Here is a 17,994-nt window from a genome sequence, read left to right on the forward strand (position 1 = left end):
CTGAGATCCTCTGCTGTCCCGAGTTCCTACTCTGAGGCCATGGCCCAGGTGATGGATGCTCATAGAAAGGTCTCATCCCACCCGAGTGGAAAAACATTTGATATTCATGGTGTCCATCTGCATTCCCTGAATAAGGGATTTTTGTTGTACTTTCCACATTCTGTGGGACAGAGTCTCAATTATCCCCATGAATACTGGCAATACAATCTACATCTGAAATTAAGCCTCACTTTCACTTTGATTTAAACGATATCACTTATTTTCTTGAGCAGAATTGACTTCTTGATTATGGTTCACTCACATTTAAAGTCAGTTGGTATATCAGTGAGCTACTGCTGTGTAACAAAAAGCTCCCCAAACTCAGTGGCCTAAAAATAGTGTTTGTGGTTATTTCTCCCCATTGTGAAGTCTGGCAGGAATAGGGACTGTGCTGACCATTCCTAAGGGTGGCTGGACTCTACAGTGGTTGAGTAGATGTGTCCTGCAAGTCAACATCTCAGTGTCCTGCTGGAGCTTGGGGAATGTTTTCTGAGTGCAACATCAAGCATGAAGCAAGCAGAAGCACTCATGATATCTTGAGGCCAAAGCTGGAAAGTGGCACCTGGTTATTTCCATCTTGGTTTATCCATTGTGCTGTCTCTGGTTGAGACTAGAGATGAGGGCTGGGACCCCTCTCTTCTGGAAGGACACTGCAAACCACCTTTCAGGGAAAGAAAGGGATGAAGAACAGGGACAATGAGTGAAATATGTCCCAGGAGGTATGCATCATCTTGCTGAGAAGCCTTGCAGCACGAAGCCGGTCCCGCTGCCTCCATGATGGGAGCTGAGATGTGGTCTTCTCATTGGCTGACTTTGACCCGGAAAGGAAAACTGACGCCACAACCCATGTTTCACGAGGACTTCAGCTTTTCCTCAGTCCCATATGCATTAGTCCCTGTGCTAACAAGTCGTTATTATCAAAGATGCTACCGTCTGCTCACTTGACCAGAGCCCGAGCAGGTAGCCTCTTCCTGGAAGCAAAGCAGGCCACAGCCTCACTTCCTGTGAAGCCGGTGCAGTACATGCAGACAGCCGCTTAATGAGCACTTCTTCCACGAGCCTGCGGCATGTTCCCACTCCATCTAGCCATGAGCTGTTTAATGAAAAACACTGATTGTTGTTTTTGGAAAATTTTTGCCCCAATCTCCAAGTACTTATGATTCTTAAAGAAAATCACTCATTGAGGCAAATGAGCACAAGTCTTGCTTCTGCCTCTCAACTCCAGGAGCTGAGAGAAGGGGAAAGCCAGGAAGAGCCCCTTCTGGGGGACTGTCCCCGTGCGGGCCCAGGGCAGGCTCGCAGAAATCACCAGTCTTTTATTTAATCCCTCCCATGTGGCTGGGAGTGTCTGCTTGTGACCCCAGTTACCATTCAGACCTTCCCGGATGGCTCCTGCACCACCCTATAGCTCACTGTGGGGCGGAAACAGCTCCCCAGCATCTGGGCACTTCCAAGGCGCCCTGTCCCTGGTGCAGGGTCCAGGGCAGCTGAGCCTGCCACAGATGCTCTGTGCACACCTGCTGCACTCAGACGGCTCGGCCACACCTCTTCCTTCCCTCACGCCCAGCCCACACTCCCAGCTTGAGTTGTGACCTCACACAGGTGGCCGTGGAAGGCCTGTGGTGGTGTACTGGGGGTGCATGGAACATTCTGTCCACTTCTGTGGGTGCTTGTGAGCTTTCATAGTAAAGAGTCAAGAGAAGAGGGAGGCTATGTGAGGGCCAGCCTATGACGACACGGAACAGGCAGACGGGTCACCCAATACTGGCACAGCTTCCTGGCCAAGGGATGGGTTGACCAGCTGCAGCCCATGAGCCTACCAGACCACCTGTTTTTAAACAGCCTGTGAGATAAAAATGGGTTTAAATGCTTAGAAGAAAATATTTTGTGACAAATGCAACTTAAACAAAGTTTTCAATTTAGTGTCCACAGATAATGTCCAGCTGGGGCATGGCCGTGCTCACTTGATTACATTTTGGGCTCTGTCTGCCTTCACGCTTCCTCAGCAGAGCTGGGTAGTTACAAGAGATGGTGTGGCCAATAAACTGAGATTAGTGGCTCGATGGCCCTCTATGGAGACCACTCCCTGATCCCTGGCTTAGTGCTTAAACACAGGCACGAGACTTTCTGGGTCCTGGAGCACACCCACTAGCTGTGCTTTCCCTTGAGCAAGTGCCTGCACTTGGCCACTCCTCAGTTTCCCCCCCTGTAGCAGCCATGGTGATGGATCTCACATCTACTCCATACACTTTTTTCTTTTCCTGCTGTCCTGGGGATTGAGCACATGCTGGGCAAGCATCCTACCGCAGAGCTCCATCCCCAGGCCCATGTGGCTTTTGTGGGCAAATCCGCAAACCTCATCCTCTCCATGGCTCTGACCTGGTTGTCAGCAAGCTGGGAGGGACTGCATCAAGATACCCACATTGCGGGGTGAGGGGCGAGAGCCGCTCTTCTGCTCAGAACTGAATTTCGGAACCCTGAGGCTTTCCCTTAGTAGCAGATAAGGTGCACATTTGTCTTCCCAGCAAGAGCAGAATGGTGGGCCCTGAGCCGGCCCGGGGTGCCCCTCCTCTTGGAGCCAGGCAGGCGTGAGGAGGACACAGAGCATCCACGGGGGAAGCGGGAGGAGCCCTGGACACACTCTGCTCTGACTGCCCAGCTCAGCTCTGCATCCTCTTCCAAATGATATTCATCCAATAGGATCCAACTGACTGAGGAGGTGTGTGAACAGATTCCAGGTTCCCGGCCAGTTCAGAGAGGGAAGGGCTGTCTGCTGATGGTCACTGTTCCCGGCTCTTGGCACTATATCCAGCAAACAGTAGGTGTTTAATAAATGAGAGCTGAATGTGAACTGCTCGTAGAATACAGGCTTGTGTGTGGTCAGTGCTGCTTGAATATGTCCATGTTGGGGTAACAGGCCTGCGTCCTCGTCACTGTCATTGCCATCACAGCAGCAAGGACCACAGTGGGGCACACTCAGGGAGGGCTCCCAGGCACCAGCTGTAGCTCAGACGCTGGGCAGGGATGAGGGCGTTGAATGCTGTCCACACCTGGTGGTTTCCACCTGAGGCAGAGGACAAGGTAGGGTGGTTTCTGCAGCCCTGGTTGCACATGCAGCCCACCGGCACCTCGCCGCCCTCCGGATCCCTGCTGTACCCATGCTGTCAAAAGGCCAGGGGCCATTGCCACCTCCAGGGACACTCGAAGCCTTCTGCTTGTGTTCTAGGTTTGGTGCCAGATGCAAAGCGACGGCAACTGCACTGGCATCCTCAAGAGAGTGGGGAGGGCTACAGTCCCTGGTAACCATCTCCTGCACAGGATGCTCTTCCTGACCCCCAGCCCTGCTTCTTATGGGTACATGGCACATCAGGATGTGTAAGGCTGTTAGGGAGCCTCACAGGTGCCCCAGTGCCTGGGGAAGTCATCACTGGTCCCAAAGAGCCCTTTAGAATGCAGACAGGGGGCACCTATCTGCTTTCCCCACCAGGGTCTTGGAGTGAGGGTCCTATCATGTCACCACACTGGCCAAGCTGCTGGACCTGCAAGGGGCAGAATGACACCCTGAGTAGGTCCTCCCACTTCAGCTCTCAGGAGCTATCCCAGGGGTGATGGTGAGCATAGTGGGTCTCCAGGAGCACGCTGCCCCCAGGCTCTGCAGTCTTCAGACCATGGCTTGGACCCATCCCTCTCAGATCCCTGCCCCCCCTGGGGGCATCTCACATTTCAAAGTGAGAGCTCCTTCTCAATCTTCAGGGTGATCACTCAGGAAGAGAAACAGCCCGGGGGAAGATCCTGGGAAGGAGATACTCTAAGCTGGAGGTGAGCCGCCTGGGAAACCCGCTTCCTCTAAAATGAGAAATCTCTGCAAAGAGCCCTTGGGCGGCTTCAAGGACACTGGAGCGACCTGGAGAGAGAGGCGCCTTTCTAACCCTAAGGGGCTCAACCCTGGTGATCCCCTCCCCTCCTGAGCTCCTGAAGACCTTTCCAGTCCCCTCTGCTGGGGAGAGGGGGCTTCGGTTTCCAGGGGACTGCTGGTAAAGGCACAGACTTGGTGGCAAATTCCGCCCCAATGTGGCAGTGCCAAGCCCTGCTCTCGGTTGCAGCAACCTCTCTAACTCTGGGCCTTGGTGAGAAGATACATGGGAGTTTTGAGTCCCAAACTGTCCATTCTGTCCCTTCCCCAGTCTTGGCGCTGAATCGTAATCTCAAGCTGGTAGTGGGGGCAGCTGTTTCTGAAGGGCCAAGACCCGTTTTCCCTCCCACCTCCTCGCTTGGTTTTTATCCACTTTTCCCCTCTCGGTGGCTATAGATCATATTTACAGCACATGGCACTTCAAGGTTAGACACAGATGTCAGGTCCAAAAAGAATGGCCTCTCTCTGGATGCCCAGAGCTGCGAATTCATGTTCAGGAGACGGGGATTGACACGTTCTGCTCCGATTTCATTTTAGAGATGGGATAACACAGTCATTCCTGGAGTGACTGGCGTCCACCCAGCTCCACCTTCCCTCCTGGATGGGTCCAATGGGCCATGTGGGGCATAGGCTAGCACGTGGGCTGCTGCATTTCCCACTGTCTGACGATCTGTGTCGCCTTTATCTGGAGCCTTGGGTGACTTAGTGTGACTTTGAGAAATGGCAACATTATTCAGACATTCCTATTTCCAAATTTCCAAGCCTGACACGGTGGTGAATTCGGCAAGTGCGGGGAAATCCCAACATGTCTCCAATAGGAGAAAGGGGACGAAGGGAACAGAATTGGACACCAGGAAGGAACTTGAATTGGTGGAAATTGACCCAACATGCGTCTAGAAGCTACAGCCCTCTCAGCAAGCCCTTCCCTCCCAGATGGCAGCCACGTGCCTGTCTTCACAGCCCCACCTCATGGCTATCGAGGTCAGGAAGGCTTGGGAAAGGCTGGCTCCTTCTGGAAGAGCTTTGTTTCCTTGGCAACTTGCCTTCCCTCTCTGTTTTCCATGTGCCTGTCCACCATCAGCCCCAGCAGTGTGCACTCGAGGCTGTCCTGCTGGGGTCGGGCAACCTGTGGTCCAGGAGGCTTGCACCATGCTCCTCAGAGCAGCAAGACGGTGGCATCTCATTTTAGTCATCTGTGCATGGGGCTCACACGAAGGAGAGGGAGAGGAGGGGAAAGGAGGAGCAGAATGAAAGGGAATAAAACCTGGAGAAGACATGGTCCTTACCTTCGAGAGCATGCTGGCGGCCAAGGTTTGCTCTCATGCCACCGAGATGTCCGGAAGAAGAAGGAGCCAAGGGACTGGAAGAAGGGCAAAATGTGAGGACATGCAGTGATCCTTCCCAATGCTGTGTGTTAGAACTCCTGGGATGTCTCTGTTTCTTGACTACCCCTCTGCTAACGGCTGCCCAGTGCAGAGCTCTGCACCTGGGACTTTCACACACCTGAGATACGCTTTCTAACCAACCCAAGAACTTAGAACCGCTCTTTCTCCCCTAATGTGCTCCAAGACTGCAGAGTTTGCAAGTGTGTCCCGAATCCCAAAAGACAGATCTGGGCCAGCGTCTGGGTTCTAACTATTCCTTCCAAATGCAGCTAAAACCCAATCCTAATTAAGAGGACTCAGTTTGGAGCAGCAAGAATCAATGGAGGTTAACAGGGGAGGTAATTTGGGAATGGAAATCCTTTTTCACCGTTTCTTGGTAAACACTCAGTTCTCTGAATTGAATGTCTATGAACAAGCCTGGATTTTGAGTCAAGCGCTTGGTATTGATTACGGTGGGACTCCAGGTCATACTAGTGCAAAGCCTCTGTGTAGGTAGCTGGCCCGGCTCTTCCACAATGAGGAACACCAGCAGGCTCCGCTCATGAAGTGAAAAGCCCCGGTAGTGGAGTAGGGAGAACACCCACCGATCATCAATCAGTAGAACAGGGTTTGGGAACTCGCTCTGGTCCTGGGTGGTGGTGGTGTTATGGAAAACTCCCTGCATCCTAATTGTCAGAGCTGATTCTGTAGCATGAAGATAACAGCGTCTGTCCTCGCTACCCCACAGGGTAGTTTGTCAGCAGTAACAGCCGGCTCTTGGCGCTGTCCTCCATCAGGTGCTCTGTAAGGCTTGGAAGGCACAGCCAATGTCATGCTTTAAGCTATAATATCATTGGGGAGGGTGGTGGCATGATAAAACCAAGGCTGAGTTCTAAGTGACTCCTCCACGGAGTTCAACCAGTGAGGACTGAAGCTGACTTCCAGCCCAGCAATGGCAGATGCCCAAAACCAGACTCTTCACCTCCACACGGTTCTGTTGGGTAGACAAATGGCAGGTGAGAGTGAAGGAGCTCTGTGGGCAACAGAAATAGCTGACAGGTGAAGGGCATTGATAAGGCACAGGAACACTGTTTAAAAAGGGGTCAGATGGAAGGAACCAGCTTGCTGTCTGGACCCTCCATTATTCCTGGAATATCAGAACTTCAAGGGGGATGGATTGGCTGCCCGAACAGCTTGAACACACTGGTCAGTTGGGATCACCAGGTGATTCTGCCATGGGCTTTGCCACGGGCTCCTGGTCTCGACTGGTGCAGAGCAGCCTGTGAATTCCCGACAATGTCAGCTGGAGGACTGTGTCAACGTGGCAGGGACAAGTGTCTATCAGTCCCTACTCTCTTTCTGTGACATGCTTTTGGCTCCAACATAAACTTGAAGTGTGCCGATATCCTCCCTATGGCTAGCTGGCACTCAAGAAACGTTCCTTAAACCACTCAGGGCCTGCTGACCTTATCCCCCACTTGCTCCTGAGGTATCTGGTGCCTGATGTGGCATTGGCCTCCAAGTCTTATCCACCTGCTCAGACAGGCTTTCCACATACTCAGGGTGTCACCTGACTTCTATCCCTAGCTCTTTCTCCAGAACTCTGGGTGGACTAGCTTTCAGCCTCACCAGCTATCACCTGGGCTGTCTTCCAGCTATCTGCTCTACCCTCTCCACCTTCTCATTGGGTACCAACTACTTTTTTTGCTGCATTAATTCTCTCTGAGGGATGTTTCAGATGGATTCTTCTGGACCAGTATTTCATAATCCTTTGCATCTCTAGGATATAACATCCTATAACAGACCAACTTTTTAATGTTTTCATTCTGGTGATATGATACCCTTCCTTGGGGATTCCTTCTGTGTGTTGTTCCCTACTCTCTATAAAGCAGAATCTGAATGATCAAGAACAAGAAAACTACATCCATTCCCACAATTTCTATTCAACATTGTACTGGAGGTTACAGCCAATGCAATTAGGCAAGAAAAGGAAATAGAAGGCATGTAGAACAGAAAGGAAGGAGTAAAATGATCTGTGTGCAGATAACATAATATTCCCTATAGAGATCGCTAAGAAACTGCCTGAAAAACTACTAGAACCAATAAGAGAGTTTTTCAAGGTTGCAGGGTCAATATGCAAAACCTAACAGGCATTGCATTTTCTGTACAGAGTAATAAATATCTGAAAACGAATTTTTTTTAAAAAAAAATTCCATTTGCAAGAGCATCAAAAGGGACGAAATACCTTGGAATAATTTTGTCAAAATATTTATACCCTGAAAACTGGAAAATGTTATTGAAATAAACAGAAGACCTCCCAAACAAATGGAAATATATCTTGTGTTCTTGGATTGGAAGACAGGATATTGTTAAAATAACAACACTCCCCAAATTCACCTACAGATTTAATGCAATTCCTATCGAAATCCCAGCTGCTACTTTGGCAGAAATTGTGAAATGGATTCAAAAATTCACATGGATGGACTGAGGATGTGACTCAGTGGTAGAGAGCTTGCCTACCATGCACAAGGTCTTGGTTCAATCCCCAGCACCACACAAAAAAATAAATAACTGAAACAATGTAGAAGAAGAACAAATTTGGAAGGCTCACTTAACTTTTATATTTCAAAGCATACTACAAAGCTATAGTAACCAGCATTGCATGGTACTGACGAAGATATAGATGATGTAGATATAGCTATAGACACATGCAGATCACTGGAATACCAAGTCCAGAAATAAACCCATCAATTTATGGTTGGTTGGTTGATTTTCAACAGGAATGAATCTCAAAAGAATTCCATGAGAAACAGTTTTCTTATTGTTATCGCTGTTGTTCACAGTACTAAGTGTTGATCCCAGGGGCTCTCTAGCACCAGGCTACATTCTAAGCCCTTTTATTTTTTATTTTAAGGCAGGGTTTTGCTAAGTTGCTGAGATTGTCCTCAACCTCCTGCGTCAGCCTCCTGAGTTGCTAGGATTGCAGGCATGGCCACCACACCCAGCACAAGAGTCTTTTCAATAAATGGTGCTGGGGCAACTGATGTGGAGCCTACATCACACCATCTACAAAAACAAATCAAAATGGATCAAGACCCTGATGGGAAGAGCTAACACTTAGGAGCAAACAGGTGCACTTGACCTCAGATTGGGCAATAATTTCTTATTTACAACTCTAAAATCACAGGCAACAAAAGAAAAAAATAGAGGAATCAGATTCTATTGAAATTAAAAACTTGTAGACTTTAAAGAGCCCTGGAAAGATGGCAAAGCTGCAGCCTACAGAATAAAAGAAGTCATCTGTGTCATTATCCGATGAGCATCTAGTGTCAACCACTTGTAAAGCACCATTGCTTCTCAACAATAAAGACACAATTAACTCAATTTAAAAAATAAAAGATATCAATAGACATTTCTCCAAGGGCATATAAATGGTCCAATAAGTACATGGAAAAGGTTCCCAACATAATTAGTCACCAAGGAAGTGCAAATCAAAATCACACTGAGATACAGCTTTCCACTCACTAGGATGACAGTGACGAAAGACACAAAGGCTGGAAAGGCCGTGGGGAGGTGGAACTCCTGGGCATAACCCGTGAGGGCACAGGATGGTACTCAGTGCTGTGGCAGTTCCTCAGTGGACCCGGGGAACATCACACTAAGTGTTTCACTTAGCCAGACCCAGAAAGTCCAGGCCCAGTGTTTTATCATCTATGCAGGAGCAAGAGAGAACTAAGGGGCAAAAGAGGGGTGAATGCCATAAAAATAAGGAGCAAAGTGAAGTATACAAAGGGGCCGTGCTCGTGTGAGAATCCTCATGATTCACTATGGTGTGTATCTCAGGAGCACCAATCCCAAAGCAATAAATAAATAGAAAAAAAAGTTAAGCAGAGTTGTCAAATGGTCCAGCTACTCCCCTCTTAGATACACACCTAAGAGAACCGAGAATATATGCCCAGACCCACACTGCTGCATGAAAACCACAGTCATCGCCATAATGACCAGGGGAGGAAATGACCCAGATGTCCATCAACAGCTGAGCGGGTGAGCAGGAACGTGGGAAAAACCCCAGGATACTCTCCACCCCTGAGAATGAGCACCCACACCAACCATGCTGCCCTCCTGGAAGAACAGCTGTCGCTCCCATTCCCCCCTGAGAGCAGATTCCAGGTGTCAGTGCTACAGTGCGGTCAGCCCCTGGCTGGCTGCCCGTGCCGTGCCTCCGAGAGGGGAAGGAGCTGCTCGGAGGAAAGACATGGGTGACTGGCAGCCTCTCGGCAGGCTTGACGGGGCCAAGGCGACAGGCGATCTGTGAATAATCTTGCCCTCTCCAGACACAGCCTCATCAGGGACGATAATGGCCCTAATGGATGACACCTACCAAAGAGCCCACGGTGGCGGTGCAGGCTTGGAGCGCTGAGCCGGGCTGGGGCTGCTCCCTCTGAATAGAATCACGTCCACAGAGCTTTCCATCGCCCTCTCCTCCCAAGTGTTTCTCTTTCCTCCCACTTAACCAGTCACGGAGCTTTTCAGGGGGCCGTGTCAGTCGGGGGCTGGGATAAAAGCTCTGCCATTACCTGGAGCATTGTTAAAACATGAAGGGCAACGTGTGTCTCATTATCTAGGTCTTCAGAAGAGATGGCATCCAGCCAAAACGGTACCATTAACTCTCGGGCCTTGCTTCCAAGAATTCCCACTTTAAATAATAATTTCTTTGAGAGGGAGTGAAGAAAACTTGAAGGCTATCATCGGCCTTGGGACCGCAGGGCCCCTAACACCCAGAGACGTGTTATCTGCACATGAGGTTTTCTGAGCCCATCTTCTGAGACAGTGGTGTGCATCTCTCAGAGGCAGGAAAATCCTCCCACCCTGAGTTCAAAGGCAGCCGGGGCACAAGTGGCTGGCCTTTGTGGGAGGATACAGTCCCCTTTCTAAGCTCTGCAGTGGTCTTTTCTTCCAAGGACAGCTTATTTATGCCCTGGGGTCTATGAAGTGGGGAACTGGGCTGGGTTCTGACTCTGACCTCCAGTGTTCCTAGGAGTTTCATGTTGGTCATTGTAGTTTTGTATCTAAAATAACAAAAATAAGAGCCACAGCATCATGCAGGGTGAACCATGTCTGCCTGTCCCCTTTATCCCTCACAGTGTCACAAGACGAGATCTGTCACCTGATGCATTAGCCACGAGGATGGGCACCTGCTGGCCCTCCTAGTTGATGTGGGCCAGGAACTTGAACAGCCCTCGGTCGGGTGATTCTAGCTCAAGGCTCCTCACTGAGGTGCAAAGGGACACAGGGCATCTGGAGCCTGCACTGGGCAAGCAGGCAGTGGAGTGGGCCTCCCTGTTCCCTCTCTCTGCCTCTCCCTTCCTCCGTCCCTCCCAAGTCCTCTTCAGAATTTCCTATGGGGTCTTTCCATGGGGTACCAGGACCACAGAGTAGTCAGACCATTTCTATGGCCGACCAGGGGGTCCAGGAGCAAGGGAATCTTCTAGAAGCCACATACCAGCACCACAAGCTCTTTTGATGGAAAGAGTCCCAAAGTCCTGCCTGGTTTCAGAGGGAGGAAGGTCCATTCCACCTCGAGGTGGGAAGAATATCAAGGTCATATTTTAAGGAGACAATGTGCAAGGAAATCACCATTAGATGACCTGTGGAAAACACAGTCTGCCCAGTTCCTGAATTCAGGCTGGTTCTGAAGGCTGCAACTCCAAGGTCAAGTATCGGCAGGGTTTGCATCTGGTAAGGGCTCTCCCCTGCCTCGCAGACGGCTGCCTTCTTGTTGTGTCCTCCTGTGGATGTGTCCCTCTGTGCATGCAGCGAGAGATCCCTGGTGTCTCTCTTTTCTTATATGGACACCAATCCCACTGAATCAGGCTCTTCCTTGTGACCTCATTGAACCTCCTTGAAGACCCTGTCTCCAAGTGCACTCACATTGGGTTTAGGGGTTCAGTGCATGAGATTCTGGAGAAACAACTTCAGCCATACAGTTCCTAATTGCTAAGCCTTAAATATTCCACAGCATTGACATCAGCATTGACAGCCATGCTGTCACAGATCCTGAAGTTAATCTGCGGAAGGTGCCTAGCCTAGTGCCTGGTTCCCAGGATGCCCTCCATGATCATGATCAGCTATTCAAGGTCATGGTAAATATGCTTGTTTGCTGCTACATCCAGTGTGCCTCTGAGCCTCTCTAGAGAAAGCACAGGAGACCTACCTGTGGACTTAACATTCCCCCAGTAGACAGTTGGAGGGAAGTGACCAGAAAGGGACTAGATCCTGTGAGATTCTGAGCAGCCATGATATTTCCATCCAGATCCTCTGTCACTTGTCCCAAATCCTCCTGCCTCAGGCGGGACTGAGTCCTGCCACATGCAATGGGAAGCTGGGCAAGCCAGGGCAGGTGCTGGCTTGGTTGTTTTCTTGCTCTGGAAGGAAGCTACTCAGTGTCCTTTCTGCCCCAGCATCCTTGATGTGCAGCTTTCCTCCTCATGACCAGCAGGGGGCGATACACCAGCACAGGAGAGCACTCCAGGCACAGAAGTGGGTCCACGGGGGCCAGGCAGCCTCAGCATCTGCCCAGACACTTGGATCTCTTTGAAATCAGATTTTCACTCTCCTCCACAAAGAGCACAACCCTCAACAGAGGAGCACTTGTCTCCTTCCCAGAAGAGACTGTGCCAAGCCCTGCATCCAGCCATGCTGGGGGTTTCCTGCAGAGTTCTAGACAGGGGACATGAAGGAGTAGACTTGCCATGGCTGTGAGGACCACTCCAGGCTTCCAGGCTGTGGGCAAGTCAGTGCTACAGCACAGTCAGCCCCAGACTTGGAGATAGGAGAGTAGCTCCGCGGGATTGTTTGGGGAAGAAGTGTGCGTTGGTCAGCGGTGCGTTGCTATAATGGAATACCTGAGACAATGAACCACAAAGAGAAAGGTTCTGGGGCTCCTCCAGTTTGAGACTGAATGGGCCTACACTTTGGGCCTCTAGAGGCCATGGCAGGATCATGTGGTAGACAAGGAAAACTCACCCCATGACCAGAAAGCAGAAAAAGAGGGTGGATTGGGGTCCCACAGTTCTCTTTGGGCACAGTGACCTAAGGACCTGCTTTAATATGGCACCACCTCTTAAACTGTCTTTTACATCTGCCAATAGCCCCCTTTGGGGTCACACCTGGGATGCCTGGATCTAGGGAGAGATTCAACACCACCCTATAGAGCCATGGGGCAGCGTGCTAGTCATCCAGCAAAACCAAGGTGACATTACCTGTGGCTAGTGTCCTCCTCAACCTGCTTGAAGCCCATCCCTGGCCTCAACCTGCCTGAGTCCCACCCTCCCTCTGCAAATGCCACCCTCACATCCACAAGCATTGCCCCCCCCCCACTTCACTCTTCAACTTGCAGTTTGGGGGCTCCTGTCCTCACCACCAGACTCCAAGTTGGGCAGGAGAAGAAGGTGCAGCCAATCAAACGGTTCCTTCCCCCGGGCCACAGGCATGGCCCCAGAGCAGCCAGGCCTGCTGATCTTTTTGGGGTGGGCCATCACCAAAGGACCCAGTAGACTTTAGCTATAGCTGATGGAAACAGACCCCATCTCCCAGCCTGGAAGCATGGTGTCCCCATTTGACTACCAGGGAGCCTGGAAATGAAGCCCAGTGGAGGAAATCAGAGCTGAGACAGGAGAGAATCCTGCCAGGCCCAGAGGTGCCCTGTGCCCTGGGCAACCCCTTTCTGATGTGTTTCCACTCCATTGCTACCCACCTCACCTGTACTTGAGAAACGTCAGACCAGGTGGAGAGGAGTGTGATACCGAGGTTTCAGGGTTGAGGGAGAGAAGAATCTGAAACCCTGGCAGTTGGGTATGAGTGTTTTCACAGGCTGTTTCTTTTTATAAGACCAAACCATCCCAGCGGCTGAGACATTGAGATGAGAATCCAAAGGACAGGATTTCTCCCGAGGCACCATCTGTGTGCTTCATTTCCTCGGACTGTCTGGTTGAAAAGGCTCCAGAAATGTCGGTGAGAAATGTTTGAAGAACCTCCATGTCCAGCAGCTGCAATGGGGAGCTCCCTGGTTGCAGGAGGGGCTGCTTCCCAGGGCTGCCACTCGGCCAGCAGTCCTAAGGCATCAAAGGAGGGGAGCGTTTTATGTGTTTAGAAAGGGGCAGAGGGCCCGCCTGCCGACAGGCGAGTGGAGCCCTGAGAAACGCTCCAGGATACACGTCTTGAAGGGACTTGGGGCAGCCTCTGAGCTTCTCTGCGGATGGTCACACAGCCATGTGGTTCTGCGCAGGTCCTGGCTGAGTGGGAATAAGACACCGATGCACAGTGGGAACTGGAGGGTCATTTTGTGCCTGTGGTGGAGACAGCCCACTCGTGCGGCTCTGGGGTTGAGTAGTAGCAACTATCACCTGCTCTGCATGTACTTGCTGACTAGCCCGTGGTGTGGTCAGTAGTCCTGATAGCCCAGGCTGACCTTCACGGTGCTGCTGGGTCTGTGGGTAAGTCATCTGAGAGATGTCACCTGACCTAGTGATGCTCCTCATGGAGAGCTACTAACTGTTTCTCCTGCTAATAACCAATACAGGGAAGAGGTAGGGACATCTATATTCCTGGGGCTTCCTGTCATGGGGTTCACTCACAGCCTGTCCCTACATTACATCTTGAGCTCTCTGTGCCCCAGGGTTCTCTCCTTAGGAGCAGCTGCCCTTCATCTTCCTGCTAGGGTGTCATCATACATCCCCCTCTCCTGGACAGTCTGGGGTGGAGGGTGGGGGGAGGTCCTGCTGTGGAAGACTGCAAGAGCCACGCTGCTCTCTGACCCACCACCGACTTGGCAGCTCTGCATCTTCAGATGGTCTCGCATAGGCTGATTTGACGGGTGGATGAGTAGCTCGAGCCTGGTGGTAGACTCGGGAACATTTCTTTGCCTTGTTTGTTTTGCATACTGATGTTTATGCCAACACATTTCTGTGCAAATATATTCTCAGTTAAACACCACCCTCTCCATTCCTGACAGGAGCGGGGGGCTTGCTCGCCTTCTAAAATAATTTTCGGGTGCTATGAAGCTTTTAAGAGCCACTTGCCAACGTTTAACTCACGTGCAGAGGAGTACACACATCTGAAAAGCCAACTATATCCGTAAAGGGGACACCCGTGTCACCAGAGCCCAGGGTCAGGAAGAGCTGAACTCAAGTGACATGGTCATCAGTGCCATGGAAACTCTGCACGTTAGCCCTCTGTGGAGGGAACTGGGGGCGGGGATCTGCTAGTAGTGGACATGGGACAGGGAGCCACTCACTTCCAGGATGGCTGCCTCCAGCTACCAACAAAAACCGTGGTGTTGGGCTGGGAATGTGGCTCAAGAGGTAGCACGCTGGCCTGGCATGCGTGCCGCCCGGGTTCGATCCTCAGCACCACATACAAACAAAGATGTTGTGTCTGCCGAAAACTAAAAAATAAATATTAAAAAATTCTCTCTCTCTAAACAAACAAACAAACAAACAAACAAACAAAACACCTGTGGTGTTGCTTAAGAGGAAAATAGCCATCCTCCTTGGTTTCCAGAGTGCACTGGATGTTAATACCAAGCAACTGTCTTCTTTCCCCTCTGGGCCCCATCATGGCCAGGCCTCTGTCTTCATGGATCAGGGTACCCGAGAGGGAAAAAGTAGAGGGCCAAGTCTGTGCTACCGGGGAATTGGGAATGGTCACTGTGATGCTGAACAGTGCCCTGAGACTGGCCACCTGCCAGAATCCAAGACCTAGACAATGAGCCAGGGTTGTGCCCCTCCTCCTCCCGGCACGTTTCCACCGTACCTTCTTCTCTGTTGTCATTTACTGTGCCTTTGAAATCTGAGTTTCTTTCTCCTTGATGAAATCCTGAGAGCAACCACCCTAAAACTTTTGCTGTCTGACCAAACGGTGAGCAGGACAGGCGGCTTGCACCCTGGTCACCACCTGTGTCCCTAGGCCCTGCCAAGGAAGTGCCCAGCTTGGCCAAGAGACAGGACTTTCTGCTGGCTCTTTAAAAATAGAAGCAAACACCATGGCTTGCTGCCTTCTGGCCCTGCGTCTTCCTCCGGGGCCAGTGTGGTCCCCGCTCTTTCCTGGCAGGGATCCTCACTTCCCCTCGCCCCCTGTGTTTTGTGAATTCGGGTTGCCTGCTGTCCAGAAGGCGCTTTGCACATTTTCTGCATGGCCTGAGTCAGTTGGAAGTTCATACCAAGCTCTGGCTTCTGTCCAGCTCCCATTAGATAGACGGGAGCCTGGTGAACCACAGTTCCCACCAATGGCCGGGTGGGAATAAGACTCACTTTCCCCGGAGGTCTTCCCCCGGCAGGACCAGAGCAGCCTGGCAAGCACTCAGATGCTGAGAGGAAGCACCTTGCCCGGGCTCCCCACGTTCACGGGCATCCCTTGCCTGGCACCTGGCCCCAGCGCATACTGTCAGGGATCTGAGCTCACTGCTAGTTCTTTTCCAAACTGTAGAAGGCCTGCGACTTGACGCTCTCCCCCCACTGACCCATCTGTGTCCACTCTGCATTCCAATAGTTCCGTGGTGCGCTTCACCTGGCCAATTGTGGCTCATTTCGGGGCCCTGCTGGAGACCCTCCCCCTCCACACACCGACAGCCCGAGAGTGGCTGCATGCCTCGTGAGCATGGCGTGGTTTGCAGACTGGCGTTTGGCACAGGGGCTTCTGCCCACAAGTGGACGAGGACAGGAAGTACCAGGAGTCAGCCTCAATGCGCACCTGGTCCCAGCCCTGCCGGGGGGTTCCAACAGCCTCTGCACATGAACTCGAGGCCTATAGGGTCCCTTCCAGAAGCCAGACACTTATTAAACCCGGCATTCTGGTGGGGGAGCGAGAAGTCAGCTGAAGTGGCCTTCGGGAACAGTCCGCAGACCACACGCTCTCCACACCCATTGTGGTTGGAGGGTTCCACGGGCCTCACTGAAGCTGTCATGGCCACGGTGTGTCACAGGAAGGATGAGGATTACATCGTCCAGGGAAAAAGCTCCAAAGGCAGAGTTCAAGAAACCCACAGGCCCCCTCCTCCTGCCAAGTCTGGGGTGTTGCTTCTTCCCAGGCCAGGTGTGGGCCACCCGAGTTGCCTGGATCACTACTGCCCAGGGAGGGATGGAGCCTTGGTGTCCAGAGACATCCCCAGGCTCTATCACCCAGGCACAGCCAACTACTGGAGGCTGCACTCAGCTGCCAGCACCTCAGGAGGGCCAGCTGACAGCTGGGACCCAAGGCCCACCCTGAATCTCGTGGCCCTGCCTGGTCTGACTTGTTCGCTTGCCAGGGTGAAGTAACACAGCCTGGAGATCATCTCCTAGGAGCAGGGAGGCTGGTCCTCTGAACTTTGGGTCACCACCCAGGTACTTTGGTTTCTGCCAGGTCTACACATACAGGATGCTGGATGGAGCCCGGCCTGGCCCAAGGCCCCTCAGGCCTCCATGTTGGCCACGGGACCCTCCTGATCCCCATCCACTGCACCCTTATTAATCAGTGTCATTGTTGTTAAAGGAGAAATTTGGTTGAAAACTGGCAACAATGTGGAAAATAGACAAAGGAAGTCCTCCTGGTGACCTGCCCACCTGCATCTCCCATCACTGGGAGAGACCCCTGTGGTGGCTTCTGGGCTGCCTTTGATCTTCCTCCATCCCAACCTGAGCAGAGGGAACGGCCTGCCCCTGCTTACCTCCTACCCACGCCCTGCGTGTCTGTCTTGCTCCTTTTTCTGCCCACAGCTCCCCGTGCCTTTTCTGTCTGGGTCTCTCCAGTTCCCTCAGCCTCTTCACTGTCACTTAATATTCCGCCCCATGGAGCTGCCAGAGTTCACTTAACGGGTCAACAACGCGTGGGTGTTTTCCAAACAACAACCACGTAAAATAGCCACAAACACATTTTACCTCTCACTCTAAGCGCCCTGGACATGCCCTGGTGCCGGCATCATGGGAGCTGCAGAGTGAAGGATTTGCAGTAAGGGAGCGAGCAGAGCAGGGATCTCCTGGAGTTTCCTCTAGAGGTTGGCACCGGCTGCACCCATCACCCTGAGAGTCTGTCCTGGGCCACCAGGGGTCGCTGTCCCATGCCACCAGGGGGCACTGTCCCATGCCATGGGGGGTGGGGAGTGGTAAAACTTTTGGATTTTTCTTTGCCTCCTTTTTTAAAAAAAAAAAAAAATAGAAAAATTATTGATGTCCGCTCCTTTCATACATCTTACTGTTGAGCAAACAGTCTCACACACACATATGTGAAATGACCTGCTATCACACACGCTACTTAAGAGCATCATCAATGAAGCGGATCAACATACCCGAGTTCTCAGTTAATGGGATCTTGCTCCCTGATTTTACATTAACTTCTGAAAATTAGACATATCTCCAAAAAAGGTATTAAAGGGAGTTGTAATAAATGGTCATTTTATTCAAATATCACAATTTTAGAAGAACAGTATATTTCCGAAATAAAAAACTAAGAAAACGACACTTAACATCGTTGGTACAACAGGTCAGCAGGAAAAAGTACGACTGTGATAAACTTGTCTCCGATACCAAGAAATTCTAGTCCAAGCTTTAATATATGTCCTATGTTTTCACTTGATTCTTCTTCTATTTTTATTCTTTTCCACATTTCATAGAAGAGGACTTGGTACAGCCTTTAAAACTTCAC

At 51.2% G+C, this 17,994-nt stretch overlaps 1 protein-coding gene across 2 annotated transcripts in view; it reads left to right on the plus strand.

Moving 5' to 3' along the window:
• Positions 1–17,994, plus strand: part of Tmem132c (transmembrane protein 132C) — a 270,662-nt gene that overhangs the window by 141,425 nt on the left and 111,243 nt on the right. The window lies entirely within an intron of this gene.

Source organism: Ictidomys tridecemlineatus, chromosome 2 (assembly GCF_052094955.1).
Source record: "Ictidomys tridecemlineatus isolate mIctTri1 chromosome 2, mIctTri1.hap1, whole genome shotgun sequence".
Taxonomy (NCBI): domain Eukaryota; kingdom Metazoa; phylum Chordata; class Mammalia; order Rodentia; family Sciuridae; genus Ictidomys; species Ictidomys tridecemlineatus.